Below are 26,861 nucleotides of genomic sequence, written 5' to 3'. Positions count from 1 at the left end.
ACTGCTCGTTTCGAAACTGTTGAGATTTTAATCAAAAATGCGATAATTTTTTTAAAATATGAAACAGAGAATAAAACAAATTCGAAATTTCCAATTCGGCCTTCCTGGGGCCCGTTTTGGGGTGGAGGATTATGCTATTCAAAATTTGATGAGTCTAGGTAACGTTGTTCTTTCACATTTCGGGAAACTTACATACATTCATGTAGATTCTTTATTATTTATTTTTTATTAAATTTAATAAAGGGCGATAATAGTTGGTGGCCAAAAATTTGAAATGGCATACATTGCATTTAACCTATTCAACGTAAAATGTTGTTTCGAAACTAATAGCCTTTCTGTGCTAATTTATTCCTTATCGTTACACTTAGGATCCTGAAAGGTTTTAAATAAAGACAATATTTTAACAAATGCTGACTGCTCCATACTGTGCGTTAGTGACGTTCTTCCTTTCATTCTTTTCAAGTATCAAATTTCAATCGTATATTCCAAAAACATGAAATTATCATTTATAGTTTACTTATTTTACATCAGAGAAATGAAACAAGCAGACGTTCTTCGACGCATACTTTACACCAGAGGCATTTAATAAACATTTCTAAGTAAGATCTTCATTATATTACTGCCCGCACGATTGAAGTTAACGTTTTGGGGGAATTAATTTGGGTTTGGGGAGTTATTAAATTCGTGATATGACTTAAAACAAAAGTGTATCTCATTTTGTATTCCAAATCCAAATTCTTTATTATATTGCCAAATCCAACTCTCTTACAGAAAATTTATAAAGAGATCGTCTTTTAGCCTGTTGTAGAAAGCATTTAATAAATAACTAATACAATATTTTACAACAAAAATACTTTTGTGCTAAATGCAAACTGTTTTTTTATTATCATGCGAACAGGCAATTCACTAGTATCGCTTCAAATCACTTTGGCAGGAATTATGTCCATCAAAGTTCCTCAAAACAAAATCAAACATTACTCTCACTTTTATTTCAAAAATTCTGGAACACATGTTATTTTTGATTGGGGATTAATAATTGACAAATATTTATTTGGAAATGCAATTGCAGGTGCAAACACCTTTTCATCTATCACTCTTTCCCTGACACGTAAACAAAGCGTCATTTTTGTGCAGTCGAATTGTCAGTTGGGTGTACCATTTTATTCGAAGGATTACAGCTTGTGTTTTACCTTTAAGCTGCACATGTTCTGAAAGTATTTAAACTCTGCATGGCAATCTGTTCTGTAGACTCGTAAAGATGCACAAAATTTGCTTTATCCTGTTCTTTGCTGTTTTGGTGGTTGCAGCAGAAGGTAAGTTTATGCAACTTGTATAATGATGAATTTTTTTATATAGAATCCTGAAAGTTTTCAGCTTGTTATCCTGAAAAAGATCTGCAGGTTTCATTAGCCCAAAATGATTATTAGTCTTGAAACGAGATTTTTTCGTCGGATCACTATACATACGTCGGTTCACGTTTGCTTCGAATTTGTTGATATTAGGCAAATTGTAAGATTAGTTTTCTTTCAGACTAAGTCTGCCTGTTGTGGATTAACAAACTATGCTGCTTGAAAACAACAAATGCAGTTCTTAAAAATACTCGTTTCTTATCTTTGAGTTGGATTAATTAAAATAAAAATCCATTTTATTCGCGATCTATCGAATTAAAAATATTCATTATTTTCATAGAATGACGCCATATTTCTTTATTATTTATTTCATATTTTGGAAAAATGTAATGAGTTTTTGATATGATTAAATGAATTTAACATATTTATCGCTCAGTTTTAATTAGCAAACTCTCGGCTCTATGAAAGTAATGTATCGTGGCTGGAAATAAATACTTTTATCTTTTACGCGTCAGCATGTTGCCATTCAGTAAAGCCCAAGATACTTTCAAATTTACTCTGGAAGTTTATTCAGTAATAAAGTAAGCGATTTAAAAACAATAAACACTGTTCTTAATAATATATTTCTACTTTTGAATACGATTGAATTAAATAAGCGTGTATTAAAATCATGGGATGTTTAATTAGAAATATTCAATATAGTTATGAAACTACACTAGCTTAGACTTATGAAAATCATTATTAATCATTACATCCTTTTATTTTTAAAGATAAGTATTTTAAGCTCGTGGCCAGTTTTAAGGAAATAATATGGCGAAAGCAAAAATATGTACGAAAACGTTTAACAATGTATTGGGAATTCTCAAGATAAGCTGATTATAAATATTTTGTGATTTTGCTGTTGAATTGAGTTTTAGGTGCGTAAGTGCGGAGAACGTGATAATATAAGAACTTAATTTTTAATAAATAAAGTTAACTAAAAAAATGCAGGGTGTTTATAAAGTCTCAGACCCAGTTTTATGTTAAATAACTCATAAAATAATGAAGATAATATAACTTATATATTTTCCTTTTCAGGTTTGAATATCTTTACTTTTGTAAATATCGTTTGCGCGTGTGGTTAATTTCAGATAATTTCATTTTCCAGACTAAATATCTGTACTTTTCTAAATATCGTCTGCTTATTAGTTGCATTTTTCTCTCTTTTGTTTTTGGCAACTATTGCAATGTTATGGACTTTTTCCTTTGGGGATTTGTAAAGGACAACGTTTACAGGAGGAGCTTGTCGAGCATGGATAACCTGAAAGCCAGAATTACAACCGCAATAGTCTCTGTGGATGCCGACATGCTTGCCGGTACCTGGCGTGAATATCGACTTGATATTCTCCGTGCGACGAAGGGGGCACACGTGGAAGTTTATAGACAAAGTTCATGAAACTTTTTGAATATATATAGCCATTTATGTTATTAATTTTAATCTATTTTTATTATTTTATGAGTTATTAAACATCAAAATGGGTCCGGGACTTTATAAACACCCTGTATTGATAATTAAAAGACAAACGAAAGATTTTTGTAAGCCACTTTACTAAGAACACTGAACGTTGATATGATAAACTCAGAAAAGTCTGAAAAATTAAAAAAAAAAAATGTATATATGCCAACTCTTAACACTGCAAAGGGAGTTTACTTATTTATTAGATTTAGGAAAAAAATTCTTTAAACAATGTTTTTAAAGTTAATATTATCTCTTTTTTTAAAGGTAGAAAAAGGGGTTTCATCATTTTAGAGATAATATTTTACATTGTTAATATCACTATTTTTAGTGTGTGTGTTCTGAGTTTATGGTTCATATGCCAATACTTTTAAAAATCCTCTTTTAATTCACGTTCGATGTGAAAGTTTCACTTTAATAGATATTTCCAGTTTTAGATAAAGGCTGTAAATTTTTACATGAGTTACATTTCTGAAATTTATAATTATCTGATTCACGTGCAGCGTTATCTGATAAGTAATCCTAATTCTAATAAATCTTTACCACCACCTTTTCAAGAATTGGTTTTATAATTGCTTTTCTTTTACTTTTTTTTTTTTTTTTTTTTGCAATACAGGACGCTAGAAGCTTCGTTATCTGTAGTTTACCTAGAATAGTTTCGAAATTTTTCTGTTACTCTTGCTTAGGCACATGCATCTCTCTCGCCATTTTTCTTTCCACAGCTGAGGAAGAAATATTTGCATAAATATTTGCATTATCCTTCAAATTTCCTCGCATTGCGCTTATGTCTGTTGATCCTTATTTGCTGATTTAGCGTTATACTGTGTATTGAAAATACGTGATACTTTAATACCCTTTTATGATTTGGGGCATTTCTTTTTAAATTTTATCTATATTTATTATCTTTTAATTAAGTTTTTTTTTTCTTTTTCCTATTCTTTCTGACCAGCTGTTCTAGCTTCCGAAGGACTGGATGACAGCTTCATCATGATGGAAAAGTGTGATCCTGAAATGTGTGGCAGTGATTTGAAAAATTGCCATCGCTGCGTAAGTTAATTTAGTTTCGAAAATAAATCCAAAGATAATGTATAATTTCAGTGAGGGTATCGACTGTATATTTGTTTGTTATGCTGTTTGTTTGTTATGTCAAGAAAGATGCTGCAAGGAAAAATGTGCACGACTGAAAACCTGGTATAAAAGTTGGAAAAACTAATATAAGCGCAGTGAAATAGAATCTTCTTATCCGAAAACACCATTGAATAAACCCTATCTGTAGGGAAACTTTTCTTTGTGGAAGAGAAAGTCCGTCATTCCGTAATCGTACCTGTTTAGGAATTACCTTGAACAGAAGTTTTACTTACTGAACACATGAATCATGTTAGAAGGAAGGCAAATGACGTAATTTTTAAACTCAAAACATATTTTAAATGACGATTCTACATTGGGTTTAAAGATAAAAACACACATTTACACATCGGCAATTTGGCCGATAATGCTATACGCTTTACCAGCATGGGCAAATGGTACACTGAGAAAAATTGTTTAAAACAGCTATAAGGTAATTTCTCACTTCTTTCCACATGCCTTCGCGGTGTAATTCGAAGCATAAGGGGTGCATGTTCTAGAAGTCCAGGGTTCGAATCGCGGTGAGGAATTTTCATGTTTCCTGCTTAAAAAATACCTAATGACTCTACACATCGTTTTTCAAGCTTTTTTCAAGTAGGAACCACTTTCATAAATTAGAATGTTCTGCTTGGTATTAATCAATTGAATTAATAAAAGAAAAATTATATTTGTTTTTAATAATTCAAGGCTATTAGAATTTGGATTATCTTTATCTTATTAACTAAAAGTTAAATAACTGCTTCTGTTGACATTAATGATATGGATGAGTCTAACTCGAAGCACGTCTGACAAGTCTGGCGAGAGCATTGTACACGTTTCACGTGTTCTACATCGACACATCTAGTGACTCTACAAACTTTCTGCGCCTATGCTACTCTGCATTACATAGAAACTTCAGAGGACTATAAAACTAAAGACTGCCTCTGCAGTTCTCATCAGCATTTCTGTTAGATAGTCAAGAACAATAGTTAGTTAGATAGTCAATTTGCTATGCGGATAACATGGACTATGAAAGATCTTCGACGAGGACTTTGATTTGTGCCCATATCCTACTTACTCCTGAGAATTATTCACAGGAATTTATATAAAAACAAAGAAATGGAATCTTCGTTTTACTGGAAAGCATCGTAGAACCGATACATCTATTGGGAAATTTTCTCAGAACAGATACCACCTGTTGGGAAATTTTCTTGGAGGACTAATTTCCAGAGTGTGCAGTGTTAACCTGGACAGAAATTTCGCTTCGTCGACACACACGAATCGAGTCAGAGGAAAAGCCAATGATGTAATTTCTAAACTCAAACACATTTTAAATGCCGAGCTACCTTGCATTTAAAGAAAAGAAAAACCATTTATACTTAAAAAATGACAGATAATTTTAAATGCCCCAAACGCATGGGCAAATAATATATAGGCAGAAATATTTATGTTCTTTGAAACAGCGTTTCTTAATTTTTTTTTTTCAAGTAGGGGCTACATTTTAAATTGGAATGTCTACTGACCACCTTTCTGTTTCCTCTCAGGGATAAGCATCTTCATTGTTTTATATGTATATTTTTTTTATTTATTTAAGCATCGTAAAAGTTACTTCTGAAACTCTGTTCCATTATATAAATTTGTACCATTGTGAATTAGTAGTTATTTTATGTAAGTGAGATCTCTCGAAATTAAGTTTATGATTTGTGGGTTATTTTTCACAAGAACAGGTTTATACATTTTGGATTTGTATGCGTTGTCTTGTTCTCTGTTTAATTTATACCAGGTGGTATATTCAAACTCGCTTTCTGGCCACCTCTAGCTTACCTGAGCTGTTCTGCTTCCAATAGTTGATGAAGCACCTGTGGTATACATTCCTTCCACATCATACTGAAAGATTTTTTTTCGCTACCTTTCTTCTTAACTGCTCTTGAGATGAGAACTTTACCTTTTTTTCTTCTCATCCACATGATCTTCCTGATTACTAGAGTTAAAAAAATAGGAGTTTTACATAGCAGGTTTTTCCCAAATAAGGAAATCCATTAGTTACCCCAGAAAACGCTAATAGCAGTAATCAAAATCTGTATCAAGGAATCAGCATGCTTACATTAGAAATCATACTTCACCCAATTTGTAAAGGTATTAAACTTATATTTATTAAACTTCTATTCTTTCACTGCACAGGGTTATTAATTCTAGTAACCGACAGTGTTTATCGCTTGAAACGTTTAATTAATGTAATGCACAATGTATTGTTTTTAATATAACAAGTTTATAGCTACTTCAGAAGCAACGGTGAAGTAAAGCAGTGATTTTCATTACAATCATGCTAAGAACCATCTTTTACAATGAAAGGTGATTATTAATATCTTATGTTTTGGCAATGATACAAAATCTCTAACTATTTACTGACCTTAAGGCATAGGCTAACAATATATAGTAGCACAAAGTCGGGCATGGGATGTATGAATAGTAGCACAAAGTTCACTTAATTCAGTCAAAAAGAATGAGTTACGGATACTGAAGCAGAAATATAACTTACATGACTAACAACAGACGTTTCTTCTGTGATTAACGGGCTGCAATTCATCATGACAAGCTGGCGTTTAGCAACGCACTCGAACCACGGACTTCTGGACCCAGCGTGCAGAACCACTACACTACGAAGGCAGGCCAGGAAAGCGAGAGAAATACCTTATAAACTCAAATAACAAAATCGTACCTCTTTTCTTTTCTTCTTACTTAAAACCTTTTAAACAAGATTAAAAGAAAAATAAAACTTAAAAACTTTTATTAAAAATACGACCCATTTATTAAAATAAAACCTTGCGATCCATTAAAAATTAGCAATGAAGTTCTGCACGTTACTCTCTACATTTAAGGATCTACATAAAAACTTTTCATATTATTCATTCTAGTTAAATTCTACTGTTATTCCTTGAATACTGTTATAAATTAATATCTCGCACCGATAGGTGGCGCTCCGAGCGTCTTGTCTCTGTTGATATTTTATAACTTGATTTTAGGTTCATGGCAAATCGAAGGTGTTTATTCCAATAATAATAAAGACGTGTTAATTCCAATAATAATGAAGACTAATAATAATGCTTATAACCATTGTATAATATGTAAATGAAATTTTGTGTGTTAATAATGAAACGTAATAATCGCTTACCTTTGGATTTAATGCTCTTTGATTTGTAATGGAAATAGTTACTACAAATACTTTATTGAATCTTCAGGAATTATATGGAATTAACTCTCGATTTAGCGGAAACGGATTAACCGACCCAAATGTAGGAGAAAACGTGAAATTTTTTTATTGCAGAAAGCTTGAAGAATGATAATAATAAAGCAAAACTACTCACAGAAATTACGAAAACGAAAAGAAAATTGTTCTTTAATGCCATATAATATAGTTTCTTCGTTTGCAATGATGTTATTCTTTCGTTATTCGCATTGTAGTCTTTATTTTATAAGTATTAATTTAATTTTCTTAATCAAATTAATTTATTCCCTAGAGTTACCTGTTTGTAAATGCAAGTAAATTATTATTAGCGCATTTCTGACATTATTCATCTTTCCTAGATATCTTAAATGCTCTGGAATTAATCCTGATTTTTTATTTAACAGTGGACGTCGTTTTGACGTGGTAAATCGGAAGTTGAAGATTTCAGTAATTAGCAGATTTGAGTGTTTCTTATAATAATTAATTTGGCCACAGTATCTAGACTTCACGTTGAACATATAGAAAGAAATTTTTATAAATATTAAAAAAGGATGAGAGCGTTTTATATATATCCTAATACTTTATTATAAGCTACCACGGCTCAATTCATTACGAAAAAAAAAAACTTATAGATTGCTTTTTGATTAATCCATTCCATTTATTGAGTTTAAAAAATAATTTCCTTTGTTTAAGGATTGGATTAGATTGTTTAAATTATGGCAAATAAAAAAAATGGCTGTTTCTTGGGTGTCCGCCGATAACATCGCGGAAGAAAACGTTGCGGAGAAAACAACGCAAGGCGAAAACGTCGTGCAAACATCGTGGGAGAAAACATCGCAAAGAGAAAACATCGCAGTTTTAAAACATCGTGGTATAAAACATCGTCGTCGAAAATAAAGCGGTTCAAAAACTTCGCAGTTTAAAAACATCGTCGCCGAAAATATCGTGATAAAAAATAAAGTATCTACAAATCATCGCATGACGATAACATCGCAGACATGTTTTTTTCAGGTTTTAATAATTATAAATGGATATTCCCATAATGATTGGTGAGCAAAAGGTGTAAAGAAGGATAATTTTTACTTTCACATTTTTTTATTAACTAATAAATTTTTGCTGAAAAAGTAAGAAGGAAACTTAAGCATAGAAAATAAAATGCAACTTATAGATTATACTTTTCATGAAAAATTACCAGTAAAAACTTTATAAAAATGATTTATTAAGGGCCTTTGTTAGTTAACTATGTCGGTTTAAAATTCTATTAAGTGCTATAAGTTGCATTAATTTTCTATGCTTAAGTATCCTTTTTATTTTCTCAGCAAAAATGTATTAATTAATAAAAAATATGAAAGTAAAAATTATCCTTCTTTCCATCTTGCGCTCACGAATCATTATGGGAATATCCATTTACAGTTGTTAAAGCATGTCTGAAAAAAGCATGTCTGCGATGTTATCGTCATGCGATGATTTGTAGATATTTTATTTTTTACCACGATATTTTCGACGACGATGTTATTAAATTGCGAAGTTTTTGAACCGCTTTATTTTGGACGACGATGTTTTGTACCACGATGTTTTAGAACTGCGATGTTTTCTCTTTGCGATGTTTTCTCCCACGATGTTTTGTAGCACGATGTTCTCGCCTTGCGTTGTTTTCTCCGCGACGTTTTCGTCTGCGATGTTTTTGCCGCGATGTTTTCGGCTGTAACCGTTTGTTGAAGGGGACGGATGCCTTTGCAGATAGCCTTTTAATGTTTGGTGTATTTAATTATGGCAAATAACTCGAGGGCTGTCTGCCTAAGAGGAGGGATGACTTAGTGGAGGACTTTCCAGGACAAAGTGGCTCGCATCCACGTTTGCCATGGAGAAAGCCCTGAAAACGCCCAACAATTAGCGCGTTAGTTGGGATTCAAAGCCTGCTTGAGCTACTGGTGTTCAGCGACGTTACCGTTCTGCGGCTGTCGGGCGAAATTTAAAATAATTGATCGTGTTCGTGTTTAGCTTAGAGCAGGGATTCCCAACCGGTGGTACGCGTAACATTAGTCGTATGCAAGAGAAAAATAGGTGATACACAAAGAAACAAAGCATTTTTAACTATTAAGTTCCAAAATTTCGTGACGAAAAAGAACAATTGATAGAAATTTCCTGCGATCGAACGCGAACTGAAGATTTCAAAAATAACACTCTTGTTAACTTTTGGCTGAACAGAAAAAAAAAAAAATGAAATTAAAGCTATTAAATTGTTGTTGACTTTTTGCACTTGTGTTAAATTGTTATTGACTTTTGGCTGAACAGAAAAAAAAGAAAATTAAAGCCTATAAATAGTTACTGATTTTTTGCACAACCTATTTGTGGGAAAAAAAGGATTTTCTACCATTTTTTATTTGAAAAATAAATACAGAACACAATTAAATGTGGATCTTAATTTGCGGTTAAAGCTAAGTGAAATAAGGCCAGACATAAAGATATTGATCTCTTAAACAGATCCAAATTTCGCACTAAATTTTAGAATTTATGTACTATAGCTTAAATTGTGATAATTAAAAGGGTAACCAATTTTAATCTAACATTTTTAATGCGTACGTATTTAACACAAATAGCCAATAAGTTGTGCCGATGGTAAAATATATACAGTGGTACCTCGATATACGAGTGCCCTAATATACGAGTGTTTTGAGATACGAGCCGCCGAGCCAGCGATATTTTGCTTTGAGATGAGAGCAAGATTTGAGATACGAGGAATCGCACACTACACCGCTGCACACGACCGCAACATGCGCGCGCATGCTGGTCTCGCGTGCATCGTCTGACAATTTCTCCGACCGTAGACTAGACCTCAGTCTGTGTGCTTGTTTCCTTCGTTCGATGGTTCAAAGAAAAATTGGTTTTGAAGAGGAGCCAGAGATGGAGGAGGTTATCCCTACAAGTGATATAAAGGAGATCTTAGGAATGCGGGAGATGGTTGTAGAGTTCGTGGATAAAAATCGCCCCGAAAAAGTTGCAACAGGTCGTACATCGGAGTTGTTCAACAAAATTTGCCTAACTCATTTGCGCAATATCCTGAAAGGGAGGAAGAAACAAACCTCCTTGGACAGTTTTTGTAAACGATCTGCAGGTGAAACTTGAGCAAAACGTGAAGAAAAAAGCGAAGACCAGTGACGAAAATTAAGCGCTTCCGCAAGTACTTTTTCTTTTGATTATGTTTTTAGGGAATATGTATTTGCTATTCATAAATAAATGTTTCTTCTCGTAAATACATTTTTCTTATTCAAAATCACACAACTGAGGTTGTATTTTGGGAGCTGGAACGGATTAATGGAATTTCAATTAATTTCAATGGGGAAAATTGCTTTGAGGTACGAGCAATTTGACATACGAGCAAGGTTACGAAACGAATTAAACTCGTATGTCGAGGTACCACTGTATATATTGTAAAATTTGCATTGAGAATTTGAAAAATAATCATTGTAAAATTTTGTGGTGGTACTAAAGTTTTTCAGTTTTTGTTTAGATGGTACTCGTTAGTTAAAACTTTGGAACCGTTGGCTCAGAGAAAACTGGCATGCAGCGACCTTTTTCATCCAGATATGAGCTAAAAGCTCAGCGGTTTTATCGTTCGAATATTGGTGGCTCAACGTTTGATTATATAACTATGTTTCGTGATAGTAATTTTCTGTCGTTCGACAATCTACAAACTCAACTTTTCTTTTGCTCATATCTGGTTCCTCTGCAGCCTGGCTCCTCCACTGTCAGAAAATCAAACGTTGACTGAATTTTTATAATTTTTTAATATCTTAGAGAATTTTTGAACAATCTTATAATCATAACTTATAAAGCATGGATAATTGAAATGTTAACATACAGGGTGATCAGCGGATAAGCCCTGATTTCAAAATTAAATATCTCTACAACAAGGATCGATAGAATTATGCAGTAAACTGTATGTTTATAAGCAAAACTGTAAAAATGGTGTACAAATGTTTATAAAATTTAGTTACGAAAATCGTCAACAGATGGCGCTCTAATCGCAATGACCTATCAATAGCCTTTAAAATGTGCTTCGAAGTCGAAAGTGATCAGTACAACTCTTGGTTAGTAAAAAGAGGCTAGCGTAGAAAGTGAAATAATGTATTCCATTGAACAACGCGTATTTTGATTCTGGAATTTCACCGATTAGAACACAGTCCTACGGCAACACGTTGCAGTTTTCAAAACCGATTCAATGCTCCAGTTCGACCCTATGCGAAAACCATTCGCATGCTCTTCGCGAAATTCGAATGGACTTGCAGCGTGGCTGATGATCGAAAGGGAGATGTTGGGCCTAAACAAACTATAGTCACTCCTGAAAATTAAGCCGAAGTTTCTCGATTTGTTCAGCAAAATCCTAGGAAAAGCATCCGAAGGATTGCATCAGAAACAGGTTTGAAGTACACGAACACACAAAAAATATTTAAAAGTAGCCTACGGCTGTTTCCATACAAAATCCAAAGTCATCAGACCATACTATGAAAGCTGTGCAACAAAGGGTTGACTTTGCAAATCAGATTCTGACCATGATAGACAACGACAGATTTGTTGTGAGCTGCATCTGGTTCATAGATGAGGCACATTTTCATTTGAATGGAATCGTTAATAAACAAAACTGGAGATTTTGTGGTACCGAAAACCCTCATTTGTGTGAAGAAACAGCACTGCATTCTCCTAAAGTTATGGCATGGGCTGCGGTATGCGCCAGAGGCATCATCGGACACTTTTTTCGTACGAGAAACGATAACGACTGAACGCTACGTTACAATTTTCGAACAATTTGTCAGCACTCAACTAGCGTTGAAGGATCGACCAGGTATCGACTGGTTCCTGCAAGATGTTGGCTCGACCACATCGAAAAATTAAAGTTTTTTCACTTTCTTCAAGAATACTTTGGGAATAGAATAATTGCGTTAGATTATCCTCAACTTACTGACACAGAAATAGGTTGGCCTCCATATTCTCTCGATCTGAGTCCTTGTGACTTCTTTCTGTGGGGCGCATTGAAAGACGCTGTCTATCGAAACAGTCCTGCTACTCTAGAAGAGCTTGAATCGTTTATTGGTGTTGCATGTGATTCCATTTCCGTCGAGACATTGCAAGACGTGATGTCAAATTTCATTGTTCGTTTACGCCACCTCATTGTTTCGAACTGTGAACATTTTGAAAAAATTGTATTTTGATTGCAAAGGGTGCTTCACTTTATTTTTTTAATTAATTTTATTTTGACTCCTTTCAGAGAAAGAGTTTTCAGCGCAGAGCGCCATCTGTTAACGATTTTCGTAACTAAATTTTCTAAACTTTTGTACACCACTTTTACAGTTTTTCTAGTAAATGTACAGTTTACCTCATAATTCTATCGATTTTTGTTGTAGAGATATTTAATTTTGAAATCAAGGCTTATTCGCTGATAACTCTGCATTAATATTGAAGTGATAGAACTGGGGAATATATTTCTTTGCCATTTAAATAAAAAATTTGATTCTGTGAAAAAATATTTATCCCTCATACTAAGACTAATGCTTATTTAAGTAATTTATTAATAAAAGGGCACTTATTTAGTGGCATCACTGCAATGACGGAAAAGATAGATTATTTTATTTAACTCTTGCTAATTGTATTCTTTATTTCGTTTCAGTGTAACCGTAACTACCACATCAATTACCAGGCAGCCGGCAATAATGTAAGTGAAAGAAAATCTCAAAAAATAATATTTTTATTCTTAATAACGTTGTCATTGATTTCTCTCTATCGTATAAGCATAGTGATCAATCTTAATATTAAGAATGGTTTCACTTGTTATTAACTGACTCATTTAACTTTCCTAGAAATGTTGACATCTAATGGTTTATATTTACATAAACTCGCATACTTACTACTTGCATATTTAAATAAACAACGTGAGTTCCGTATCGCTGAAGGTTGTTATTCAGATACCAAGTAATGCTATCAGAACTGAAAGAGAATTCAGACAGATTTGAAAGAGTGAGTCTTATCTTTAAAACATGCTAAAGAAATGTAATTTAAGTTTCTTCATTAATTAAAAGCCTTTCCTTTAATTTAGAAAGTGCTGGACGTCATTAATTAAATACTCTAACAGCAAATGCTAAATGTTTAATGCTTTATTTTAAATTCTGTTTTAAAAACTATGTTTATTATTTTCATTTATTTACCGATTTCTCTTGAAGATTTTGGTGGAATATCCTTTTGCTTCAAAATTATTGAGGAAAAAATCTATACAAAACTTGGAACAAAGCTTTATTTTGGTATAACTTTTAACAAAATGTGGGAAGAAATTTTAAAACAGAATGCTCTGTTTTTGTCTCATGCAAGATAACTTTGCGCTTGTGCTATAAATAATAGCAACTGCTGTCCATTTGTGGGAATCATCGGATAAACGCCTAAGAGTTCAATAATTAGAAATATAATTTTAATCTCAAAAGTAGCGGAACTTTGTTCTCTGTGAAAACATTCAAGGGGATTTTTTTAAGAAAGGTACAAAAAATTATAAGTTGGGTCAGTGAGGAAGAAAACAGCAATGATTAATGGCTTTAAACAAAATTGTATAACGCTTGTTTAGTTGAAAAGAAGATGTATGAATTGCTAATTTCTATACACCTAATTTATTGCGGTATAGCTTAAAATGATCAATTTGAACCTGTTATTCAAAATGACATCAGTCTTTACTTTTTCACATGCAAGTTGTTTCTTAACATTTAGTTAAAATACTTTCTATTTACTTTTCACAATTAAAATCGATGCTTATGAATTATCGCAAACATCTCAGCTCAGTTTGGCGAATTTTAAGGAAGAAAACGAATAATTACTTTGTATTGTAATAAATTATACACAACATAAATCTTGTTACGAAATGCCGAGCTGCGGTAAGATAGTTCCCTTCAAAGCGAGTACAGGGTTTCCATAACGTGGCAAGAAAAAGGCCAGGGTTGTCAGATTTGGCAACATTTGGAGACAAAATTGGCGATATGCCATAGACGGAGGGAGAACATTCTTTCATTCTCGAACGGATTCTTACCGGTTTTCCCTAGAATGTTCTCGAAGGCAGAGCAAAAGCTATACATACCCTCCTGTACGCGGAGTAGAGGAGTATCTAGAGTATATTCGGTTCAGTAGTGATAAGTTTAGAGATTAGCTCGAGAGCGATCGATTGAGTCGGCAGCTATACTTTAATGCTTTGCTGTGAGGCTGCTTTCACCGTTATAGCCTGATAACCTGAATATCAAACATTATTCATAAAACCGCTAAAATTTGGAATATAACAAAAAAATACATAGTATAAAAATGGCGAATTTGGAAACTGAATATTTACCATGCGTATTGTTGCCTAAATAATTTTTATACCCGTGGTTACCAGATTTGCGTATATTTTATAACTTATAAAATTTCTACTAAGATGGCTACAATAGTACGCAGGTACGTTAAAACTTTAAAATACATTGTACCTTAAATATCTTAAGTACCTTAAAATACAATGTTAAAGTTACTTCCATTCCAAAGCCATCATTAGTGTAAAGCAGGAGTTCCCATGCACTTTGGGTTGATAGCGCCCTTGTGTTATTAAAATGTTTAGACAGTTTTCAAAATTAATATCATACATAGACATAATTGATAGTGAATATTGCTGCGGTTAGGTAGGTTGAACTAAAAAGGCATGAAATACATACTATTTCAAATTCAGAAACAAAATATATATATATGTATGTATGTACAATTTAACAAACATCCTGTATTCGTGAAAAGCAAATTTAAAGTTAATTAAATTTTAAATGAAATTGAATGAATTTTGCTGCGAATTAATCTACAATATCATTTAAACTCTGAGAGCATATGTAAATCAAATGCAAGTATCAAAACCTATGAATATATAATTCCAATAAATTTTTAATCCTAAAAAAATATAAAAAATTCATAAGTGAATAATTGTTGAGCAAGCAGGAGACGGACTTATCGAGGGGAAGTTGCCTCCAAACCTAACTCTTCAATTATTCAATTCATGTTTCGTCATCTATGTAGGCAAGGTTAAAAGGAAAAATCAAAACCAAAAGTAAAAGCAAATGTTGTGAATTATTAAAAAGAAATTTAAACAAATTTAAACAAAGTGGAATTTTGAGAAATTAGCAAGTAAGGACTAGAATTAAAATAAAGTTGAAAACCATAGTAATTTAGAAACTCTTGCCTTCTATAAACTTCCCCGACACGAATTATGCATATAAATCCTAAAGAAACTACATACTATTTATAAAAAATACATAAATAATACTAAAAGGGCAAGTAAATAGTAAGACTTAATTTAACTTACCAACTGTATTTGTATTTGTAGAATGGAGCAGCATGCAAAACTAAGTGATGTAAACAGTAGTGTGTTTGTTCTAACTTTATAAATAAAGGGCGCTAATGGTTGAGTGTTAAGCTGCTATCTGTTAAATCTGTTTTAAAACCAATTCTGTAAACTTTGAAGTAATGTAACATGTGTGCTCTGTTGCAAAAAGTTTTTGCTAAGAGTAAATTACTATAAAAATGTGTAAACAATTGTAAAAATGCTAACCGTAACGTAATGTGAAAAAAGTTGTAAATTATTAAGGATTGTAAAACATTAAGGACTGTAAATTATTGAAAATATTTTAAAAATAAAGTGCGAATTTTTTTTGAAATATAATAACTTTAAATTTGCTTTTAGAGAATGTTTGTTAAATTCAAATTTCATTCCTTGCAGCAATGGCGCAAGAGAATTATTTAAATTTAATTTAACTTTACTATATCCTTTTGAAACAATATATGTATATATTTACATGCCTACAAGTTCGTAATGGATTGGATGCACATCGAACAAATGGTAGCTTGATGAAATTCATTTTTCCAACAGAAAAACTTTGCAGTTCCGAAAATTTTCACAAAACATACCGTAGAACTTTTTTCAAGATAAGAGAACACAATCAATACTTACAACTTCAATCTACTAAGGAAGTTAAACACGAAGCAGTGCAAAAACTGTCTAAAGAGCGAAACTGATACAGTGATCTCTCAATAATACAAGTTAAATTATGAACTAAAATACTGAGAACTGACGCTCTCTCAGGTCTATGTAAGTCTTCCTCAGACCGCGGAGAAATTTTCAGCACTATCAATTTCTTCAAATTGCTGGAAGGCGTATACAGTTAGAGTTACATATAGGGATAAGACCAGTTGCAGTTATAATGCGATCGGACCAAAATGACGACAAATAAACATCAAGATCGGTTACATTTTGAGATTTCTCGCCAATCTGGCGACGAAAATCATTTGATAAAATCATTTTTGTCTTAGCGCTATTAGCGAAATAACCATTTACGTCAACGTTAAAAGGATTTATCGCTGCAATCTTACTTTTCCGGCGGAGCTTCGGATTCTCGATGTATTACATGTTCTATTAAACACTGGTGAAATAAATTAAAAGAATTCGCATATTTGATCTACTATCTCCAGAACTACTAGATACATTTTAATAAAATTTGGTGTTAACATAGGTTGATATAATAGAAACAAAGTAAACATTCAAAAGTTATAATAGACACACATGTTCGTGTGTAACCCTCATGAGAGTCTGAAGGTGTAAACATCGGTTGTAGAAGACACAAAAGAAATGTGTTAATAGGGAGTATGGTCCCTTCTTACAGCCATACAGACCTCGCAGGGTGATATCATACTGGAAATAAGGCAGTTTATCACTTCCTTTGCCAACTGGTTTCACTCATTCAGAAACGCTCTTTTCAGTTCCTGGACGGTTCTAGGAGGGGTTTTGAGAGTTTCAATTGCCCTCGCCAGGGCGTGCCAGACATGCTCTATAGGTTTGAGGTTGAAGACCTGGCTGACCAATCCATCCGGCAAATATCCTCACTCTCGAAAAATTCGTCGACCAGAAGAGCTCTATGTGGCCTCTCGTTATCGTCCTGCAAGATGAACTCGGGGCCCACTGCAGCCGAAAAAGGCGGACATAGGGCTCCAAGACCTTATCCCTGTACCTCACACCAGTCACAGGGCCTCTGTCAAAGACGTGGAGAGGTGTGCGGCCATCCAACGTGATGCCTGCCCAGACCATTGCACCGCTACCGCCATAATTGTTGATTTCGCGGACATTGAAGGGTAGGTAGCGGGTCCCTGGCTGGCGTTAAATTAAACTCTCTGCATATCTGGACTTGAGATTGGCCTTCCTCTATCCTCCCCATAAATCGCTACCATATTCCATCATCCAAACGTTGGTGGTTACTCATTTTTACTGTTGTTAATTTAACCTAATGCTGTAAGATAACACCAAGAAATTCGCTGAGGTGTGCTAGCGAACGCATTTCGTCTTACCCTCCACGTGCTTATAAAGCCTGTTTTTCTGATGGTTTCGTCTACAGACACGTGTAGGCTTACGTATTTGCAGTACAAGATTTTCAAAATTATCTAGAAGCAGTGGTTTTTCCTTCAGTTCAGTTCTTTTCATGCAATTCGATAAAATATGCAAATTATCTTAATTTATTTCACCAGTGTACAAGAGATACTCCGATTTACATATAATGTCTCTAAAATTATTGACATGCGTGCAAAAGTTATAAGAATATATGTGCATTAAATGAGTATACATATTTTATTATCATATTAACATTAGGCTTTAGATTAGATTGGATTTATTAGATTTTGTACAGTAAAGCACGTCCTAGAACTATCTGATTACGGAAAGGGATGTCTTCCTGGAGAATGTTTTAAGGAGAACTGACTCGTTTCATGTTACCCATGGCCACAAAAGCTCCCGTTCAGCTAACCTCATTCGTTAGGATTTGGACGCGGGTTGAAATGCTATCATTAAGTTGTTTTTCAGCTCAGCAGCTGGTGAAACTCTACAATGACTCAGCAGCTGGTGAAACTCTGCAGTGAATCGGAATCGGTGGTTGGCCAAAAACTTCAATTTATGCAAAATAAGTTCGGGATAGATTATTAATCTTTTAGTGAGATCAAAATCATTTAGTTCTATGATATCGGTTTTGTTTTTAGTATATTATGGCATCTTAGCTCAATACGATTTCTTTATAGATAAGTAATTCAGATGAAGCATTGGCTCTGAAAAAGGTCAGATCCATGATAAACATTATCTTATCTTACCTTTGAAAATAATTTCCTAAGCAGTTGACATGGTGGTAAGCTTTTGAAAAAGTCGTTTTCAAATTGTGTATTGAATGCTTTCTAAAACCACATGGACTAAGTATCATTTCTCTGAAAGTATTGGAGAATATTTCGAAGCTTGACTATGAGCCATTCATCTCAGTCTAAGACGCCGCAATACATGAAATGGAAAACGATGGTATAAAGCAAATGCTTAAACAATTTCTTTAATTTCCTTTGTATGATATTATTATTAAAGATATTTTTCTCTTTAAAAATATAATGTTATATATAGCGCGACTTTAAGTTTCGGAACGTTTCTTTTTCTTTGCGAAAGCTGTGAAATGTGAGGAAACGTAGAACTCAACCCATGTTGAGCGTCGATGCTCATGTTACGTTGATACTGATGTTGAAAGTTAATGAAACGTTGATGAAAGCTCATATTGTATTCAGCTCATGTCCCCAGAGAGAGAGAGAAGAGTCCAGTTTTAAAGCATTAAAATTCCAGTTTAATCTTCAAATCGCATTTTAAAAACGGTTAAATGCGATGGATAGCACAAAAATATGATCGCATTTCAAAGCATAAAAGTCAACGCTTTAATTAGAAAAGAAAATGGAAAGAAAGTACATTATGTATTCAAGGTTGTATTATTTCACCGATTCTATTAAATCTTTCGTAAGAAAAGCTGTAAGATCTAAACTTCTTAGCTATCAATACACTTAGAACGATCTTATCCGGAAACCTGGCGACTTTTCTCACAGGCGTAAATAATATTAGGGCAGAAGAAGAGTAAAATGAACCCTTTATTATTCTTCAAGCACTTAACAAAAAGGTACGTGCTGATAATAACACCGACTGCTTGGTGTGGAACTTAAGAGTATTTTAAACAATAAATTCAAAGTTAAGTAGGAGTGCTGGACTAAACAAATTTGGTTTAAGACTAAGTAAATTGAACAACCTACCCAAAGATAGACTTATTAAATGCCCACAACAATTCAGCTTACTAATTTCGTTTGTTTTTAAATTCTCTTCACTTAACTTTGATTTGCATCCTGGCGAAGAAATACTAGGGGGAGTTGAGGAGTTTAGAAAAGATAACGAACATTAGACTATTGGTTATTTAAATTAAGAGAAACTGTACCGAGCTACGGGCAAAGAAATAAACTAAGATTTGCTGAAACGTATACTGTTGATAATGCCAATAATATGTACGCTTCCTCAAATTTTTCTCACATTTTCTCAAAACAGAAATGCGTGTATAGTGTATTTCTGAGTGTGTATAATACTGACACACACTCACGTCACTACACAATCCAGATATCTAAAGAGTAATATTCTCAAATTGTGACGGTTCATCATATAAGCTAATATTGGAAAAAATTAGAACTCTCTTTCTTTTAGCTTCAGTAAAGTATCATTATATTGTCAATTTCGAAAGAGAGGTTCCGGGTTCGACTGCCAGTTAAAGACTAGATTTTATGCCGTTCTCTCCGTATTTAAAAACCTTCACTGGTTGTAACTGAATTTATGGATCAAATTTTATTCTGAGCAAATTTTATCAAAATTTGGTGACTCTGTAGACATTCCCGTTAAAATATGGAACCCAAAATAGCAATAAAATGACTATTGAAACTGAGCTTAATTTCATTTTAATTGTATATATTTTTTATAGGAAGAGTTACAGCATGAAGCCATTGACGCAATGTTTGAGGTAGGAAACAAAGTCTCATGTTTTAAGCTAACGAAATCATTTTAATTGTATATATATATTTTTTTAGGAAGAATTACAGCATGAAGCCATTGACGCCATGTGCGAGGTAAGAAACAAAGTCTCATGTTTTAAGCTAACGAAATCATTGAATCCCAAATTAAACTGTTACTATATCCTTTGAACTTATCTTTTCACCTTTTATTTTATGTGGTTGAACTGGATATGATATTTACATGCTCTTGTGTCTTGACGTTTTTCCTTTTCCCTCATATTCAGATAAAGGTAATAAGCTCCTTTTACAAAATTAATGCAGGGGGTTGTTGACTTACGACCCATTCGATTTGACCGATTTTAGACCCATTCTTGTAAGAGCTTAAATTATTCAAATTTTTTTTCAAAATAAATATATAAATAAATAAAAAATAAAAATAACTATCTAAACCGGAGATTTGAATTTGGCGCTTTTATTGGATTAAGCTTTACTAGGTTTACAGATAGATACTTGCTTTTGTAAAGAAATGTCGGTTGAAATGAAGAATTGGCGAAAGATTGCTTCATTCTGATACATTTAAACACTATCATCATTGCATTCATTGTTTCAGAATCACGATGACATCTCAAATAGAACCCATTTCTCCCGTAGAAGATCATGGTTTTTATAGTACGACTAAGTTTTTGTCGATTTGCTTGATAAGCGCTGGTGATATTAATTCATAAATTTTAATTTTTGTGAAAGAAACTACAAACAGAAATCAGGAGATAATCAGATCTGCTGATCTCTATTTAAAGATCAGAAGATAATCAAGAATGTGTATGATATTTTATTTCTTGGTGGTCTCTTAATTTTTCGCTATAATTTATCCAGTTGCAAAGAGGTTTTTCACTGATTGTCCTAAAGCTTGATTATTTGATTGGCCTGCAAATCTATTAGTGAAGTTTATGTAATAATATTTACATTTTCATTTTAGTAAAAATCAGATAGGTTATTCAAATAAAAATGTATATTTCAATTTTCTATTTACACTTTCATTGCCAAGCGAAGAATTTGAAAGCATACACTTTCCTTGTTGGAGCTCATGTATTTACATAAAAATCAAGTTTCCCTCTGTCAGTTAATTTAAAGTTTACAAAATTTGATGCATATTACTTTTTGTACTGGAGAAAAATTTTAATTTCAGGATAAGTGTTCGAAATACCATTTTAATAAGAATTAGAAGTACCTGTATAAGTAAAACTTTGCGGATGGGTGTCTCTTTCAGCTTGCTATTAAATATTAGCAATTTTGAGTTGTCACTCATCATCACTTAGTATGAATACTAGCATTTCATTTTTTAGTTCAGCTTTCGGGCAGGTTTATAAATAATTTAAGAGGGAATGTTGCATTTTCTAACTCATTTTGAAATCAGTGAATCGATCGAAATTTCCTAAATATGTCCTTTTGTGGGAGACGCTCGGTCATAAGTTTAATAATGATTAATATTATCGAATTACGTTACTCTTTACTAATATTGCAAGTTAAGATTTTTTTCGGGGGGTCTAAAGAAAAGATGAAAGACTAGAAAGCAAGTGCTTGTTTTCGTAAACTACTATATAATATTCAGAATTTGCATAATACATATTACAGAAAAGAACGCTAAGTAAATATTCATTTAACCAAGCATAGTACAGTGGCATTTTCTCTTCAATAACACACGAATCGACAGAAGTGGAAACATAGCTGAAGCAACAGGGCCTGGAATCCTGTAAGAGTCAAAGTGCCCATTTCTTAATTTTTATTTTCAAGGACAATTTTGGAAAATGAGATTTCGTATGGGGCTTAGTGGTCGATTGAGAAATTAGTAACAGTACCCTAGCTGTCTGCCCATGGTCCTCCTGTATACTTTTAAAATTTGAATCCTTTGGTTGACACACATTCCTCTTAATATTTCCTCTTAACAAATGCGAATAGTAATTTATTTACTCATATTCAACCCTCTTCCAGTATTCCCTAGCTTAACCACTATAATACATACGAGTATTTCTCTGCTGTTTTGTGAATAGTAGAAATAAGCACTAACAAAACAGGCATATACTCGTAGATCTCTACCGATAAGAAGGAACTAGAGTATAAATAGTACATAAAGAACATCTTTCATAAGAAAATTAGCAAAATAATGCCTTTACATTTCATCCATTTTGATAAAAAAAGATTTTAATTACGCATATGGCTCTAAAACCAACCCTGGGTAAGTCATTGAATAAACTTGTTGGGTTGCAATGAAACTGTGAAAATGCATGCTCGCTAGAGCCTACTTTCATAAAGAAGCAAAACGTGTGCCAACGTTTAGAATTTATAAGGATCGATTAACTCTTATGCTTGGTAGTAATATAGTGGATTTTAAATTAAAAGCGTTCTTATAGTTATCAGTTTTAAGACCCAAGGGGTTCATAAATGTTGATAATTATAAGTGCTAATAAGAATACACTGCCAGTTTATTTTTTCTCCAATGTCAGAGAATGTACCCAAATTTTGATTTTCATTTTGTTTCTTTCTGCAATCATAAGAATATTGCCTGAAGAAAGGAGTTCCTTTCAAAATTTTATTACTCCCGGATAGCACACACTGGTCATCCCCAAAAGCATTTAACATATTTAAATCTCAATTTTGATATCGGTTTCTTGCTTCCAAATACAATGCTGTTGATCTAGTTCATGGATCAAGGCCGCATTACGGCATTTAAAGAAAATTATCGAAAAAATTCAAATGTTTCGACAATGATAACGATGTCCAAACAATTCGTAAAAGTATTATTATATTAAAATTTTTCCTTAAAATGTGATGTTAAAATATTGAAATGCTGCTAGACCAAGCGTCTAGTGAACTAACCAATGAGGCGTTGACTGAATTAGAACAACAAAGAATTAAACGAGAAGAAAGAAGAAAAACAGAAAAAAAAAGAAGAAATTGAAACTAGAAAAAATTGCCACAAAGGATTTATCTGAGTGCTTTAAATGCTAAATCAATTTTTTGCTAAGTTGAAAGCCATGGAACCGAACTTTAAAACAGCCAAAAAGTAGCAAATAAAATTTTACGCTTCTAACATGAAATTTGTGATGAAAAACAAAACAGTTCAAATAAAGCTGACAATGGTAATGATTAAGCTAGAACAACGAATAGGATATATAACCACAACAACAATACAACTGACGACAGTCCGGCGGTTACTAAGGGTAGTGCCAGCGATTAAGAATATTTTTGCTGTGTATAAACTTCGTGATTCTTCAGAAATTTATTTATTTATTTTTTCTCGACTTTTTTAAAATTGTTCTCGAGATATGACCGAATAGATTTAGAACCAATCGGTCGGAACGAACGCGTCTGTAAGACAACGAGTCCTTATAAAGCAGGAAAAATTTACATGTTCATATCACGTTTAAAAGAGTCGGGAAATAATAAGCAGACCATAAGAGTTACAACTATAAATATGCAGATTTGTAAATCCTTGCAAATACAAAACAGTAAAAAACACAAAATAGAAAACGGAAGCATTCTTAGTGTGAACAATATAAGAAAACTTCTCTTAATTTTGAATATTTTGATTAGTTAAAATCTTTATGATGCAGTTATATAAAAATTTAATTTTAAATATAACATAAAGCATATTAAAGTTCAAAATGTGTTCAAAATCTAAAGTCACATTAAAATTTAGAAGATTCTGGCATCTCAAGAAACACTCAAATTCCGAGCTAGATTTGGTTTAAATTTTGAAAAAATATCAGACACAAAAGCATTAAAATTTATAATTTATCTCTTGGCATAAGACCTAATAAAATTTAGCAGTTCTTTTATGTCTCAAGATGTACCAAGCTTTGGAACCTTTCATGTCTTAAAAAGGAATTGTATGGAATTCACAAATAATATCACGTATTAGGTTGCGCGACTTATATTATGTATATAGCTGAATGTATAGCAGTGGTTTTTGTGTTATTGTGTATTGTCTACCGTTATGTGTAATAAATCTGTGGATAAAATTCAAAGCCGATGGAGATTATTTTCCCACTATTGTGAGTATAAGAGAAATCGGCGAACCCGCCTTGTGGCTGAAATTGCGTTAGGTGACAGGCTGAGTCAACTTTGAAGCTGTTATGCTCGGCCGTATTATACGTGCCTACTGATATTCGTTGGCTGGTTTAATTTATGGGCCAACTACGTTAGATATTTGTGTTTAGCTTCGGATAAGCCTCGCTTAATTAATCTTAGTTTAGTTTCTTATTTTCTTATTCCGATTTAAAGCCCGAGTAGAGGCTTTCCTGTAAGCCTAAGAAGGCTTATTCTTATTTGAGTGAATAAAACTGTATTTTAATCCTTTTCAAGTCTACGTCTTAGGTGTTTGAACTTGCTAGCTTCCTGGACGTTTCCTCTTAGACAATGCGTTAGGAGCCCTGCAACGTGTTAAAATTTAGAACAACGTTCATGTCAATGAGTGGTTCGTAAGCGTTAATAAGAAGTGTTTAATTATTGGATGGTGAAGAAATTTGGAACTGTTATAACGTTTAAAATGAGCTGATCCCTGCTTGTTGAATTAAGCAAATGCTAGCTTACATTTTATGCAAATACTTGCGTCTCATATCTAATTGTTTGTAGTTCTAGAACAAATCACTTGAAATGAACTCAGCGTTAGCTTCGTAACCTGCTGCTATCTCGAGACGAATTGTGCTACTAAGAATGGGAAGTACAGAGCCACGTCTACTTCAGTGTTCTTTAGGGTGGTAAATGTCCACAGGGGTCAAAGTGAGATCTGTGGCTAGAAGTTAATTATCGTAAAGTCAGTGAAAAATTGAACTTGCGGATTCGCTGCCTTATTTGGATCTGTTTCCTGTTTGATTGCTCACCGAGGTCAAAATAATATATTCGTATCTCCGTTATAGGAGGAGAGTGTTCTGCTATTTTAATGAACGCTGATTCGCGTAGAAAGTCATAAAATGGTTCCTATTTACCAGTTAAATAAATTTACTATTATTTATCCATTTAAATAAAGAAAAGTAAAGAAAGTGTAGAAAAACAAATCAATGTATTAAATTATTTAAGCGTGACCTAATTATCTGAGCCTCAAATATTTCAGTTCTTTCTCATGAAATAATTCTTCTCTTCTATTTACTCTGCTTATATATAAGGGGTACAGTTCATTGCCACTTTGATTAAAAAGCGATAACTTAGAGCGATGTAGTAAATGTCATTACGGTCGTATATTTATTTTGTGATTGGTAATTTTAAGGGTAAATAAGACGGTATTGTTTTTAGAACAAAGGGTAAGAGGAGAAAGATATCGAAATTGCACATAAGTAGTTAAAACTTTATTAAAACAAAATTTTAGAATATATTAATTATTAACTCAAAAGAAAATTTATTTTTCATTTTAACGAAATTCGTTTAATTTTCTGAAAGTATGTATTCTTTTTCCAGTGCTATCACAATGTGAACAACCACAAGCATCACGAGGATATACCAGCTTTATAAGCAAACGGAATGAAGATACATCTGCAATAAAAACAATAATCCTGTATTAGAAAAGTTGCATTTATAAGAAGGATTAATAAAGATAAATAAAGGAACTGTTCTCTGATTATTAAATTTAGAAAACAGATGCGTTTAACATTTTCAAAAACAAATATTTATTTGCATATTTTTTACAATTATGACTTATTAAATTTAGGTTTTATCTTTTTCAGCGCTGGTTCCCCACTTTTTACATGTCCCGCACACCTAAATGTTTTTAATATGTTCTCAAGTCCCCTTTAAAATCTAATTATGTAAGGGTTGCTGTAGAGTCAAATAAGACTCTTTTAGTTTTCAATGACTCATCATAATCGCCTGCAAAATCTGCATCGCCATCCCGGTTGCTGAAATATATCAGTTCAGATTTGCGTTCGGAAAAGTAGTGCCGCAAAGTAAGAGTAGGTGTTTCTGCATATCAATCAGTGATATGATTGATATGCAAGTGAAACCAAACTTCACCTTATCATTATTCCATTATCTTCTCTTTGATATATTGAAAGTTAATAACAATATAAGAAATGTAACCCAAAAATATAGATCAACTGATTAAAAGAAAAAAAACAAGAAGCAGGTAACATAGTTTAAACATTACTGTTTATTACAGACAAAATAAATAGGCAACGCACGAACACGGAAATCACTACAGAATACACTCAAAATTAAAATGCGTTGCAAAATGCGTTGCAAATTCGTCTGTTAATATTTAATATGCTCTGTAAATCTATTCCCAATGCAAGCTCAGGGTATATGATTTGCACAAGCATCATTGTCATGTGTGTAATTATTAAATAATTATTTATTTTAAACAGAGAATGAAAATATTTATGGCTGCAGATCTCAAATTTTTTCCAAATTGGGATTTTTGATCTGCAGCTGTGTGAAGGTTAAAAGAGTTGGCAAAGCTTTTCAGACTTGTTGTAAGAATTGTAAGGAATAGGAATGTTAATAAATATGAACTTAGTAGTTGCTGATTTTCTGCTGAATGCGTAGAAGTCATATTCTAGGAGGATAGAATGCTACCTCGCTATCCCAAGGAAAGCGAGTACACCTGTTGGGAAGCTTTACAGTCGCAGCAGAATAGAGGTGAGCAGGATACCAGAAGCTTACCATTGGTCGCACAATGTAGTTTCACCCCAAGTTTGAGGATGAGTAACCCGGGGGATTAGGTCCAAAAGTCTTAAACCCGTCTTTGCCTATTATCAACAAAGGCCTTATGTGCGGCCCCTTGCCGCACATACACTATACATTTAGAAACATCCATGCCTTCCCC

The 26,861-nt window shown here is 33.0% G+C and overlaps 1 long non-coding RNA gene across 1 annotated transcript; it reads left to right on the top strand.

Annotated features, from left to right (window-relative positions):
- Window positions 1-1,223: 1,223 nt before the first annotated feature.
- On the top strand, window positions 1,224-25,641 carry LOC146997488 (uncharacterized). The gene is made up of 5 exons (XR_015040483.1): window positions 1,224-1,313; window positions 3,794-3,891; window positions 12,840-12,884; window positions 20,123-20,161; window positions 25,499-25,641. It is a non-coding gene; the product is annotated as an uncharacterized LOC146997488 (long non-coding RNA).
- The last annotated feature ends 1,220 nt before the right edge of the window (window positions 25,642-26,861 follow it).

This window comes from Stegodyphus dumicola, chromosome 4 (assembly GCF_044657685.1).
Source record: "Stegodyphus dumicola isolate Sdum_Otavi_A_Nest chromosome 4, ASM4465768v1".
In the NCBI taxonomy this organism is placed as follows: Eukaryota; Metazoa; Arthropoda; class Arachnida; order Araneae; family Eresidae; genus Stegodyphus; species Stegodyphus dumicola.
The sequence above is the reverse complement of the archived record's forward strand: the minus strand, read 5'-3'. Positions and strand labels throughout refer to the sequence as shown.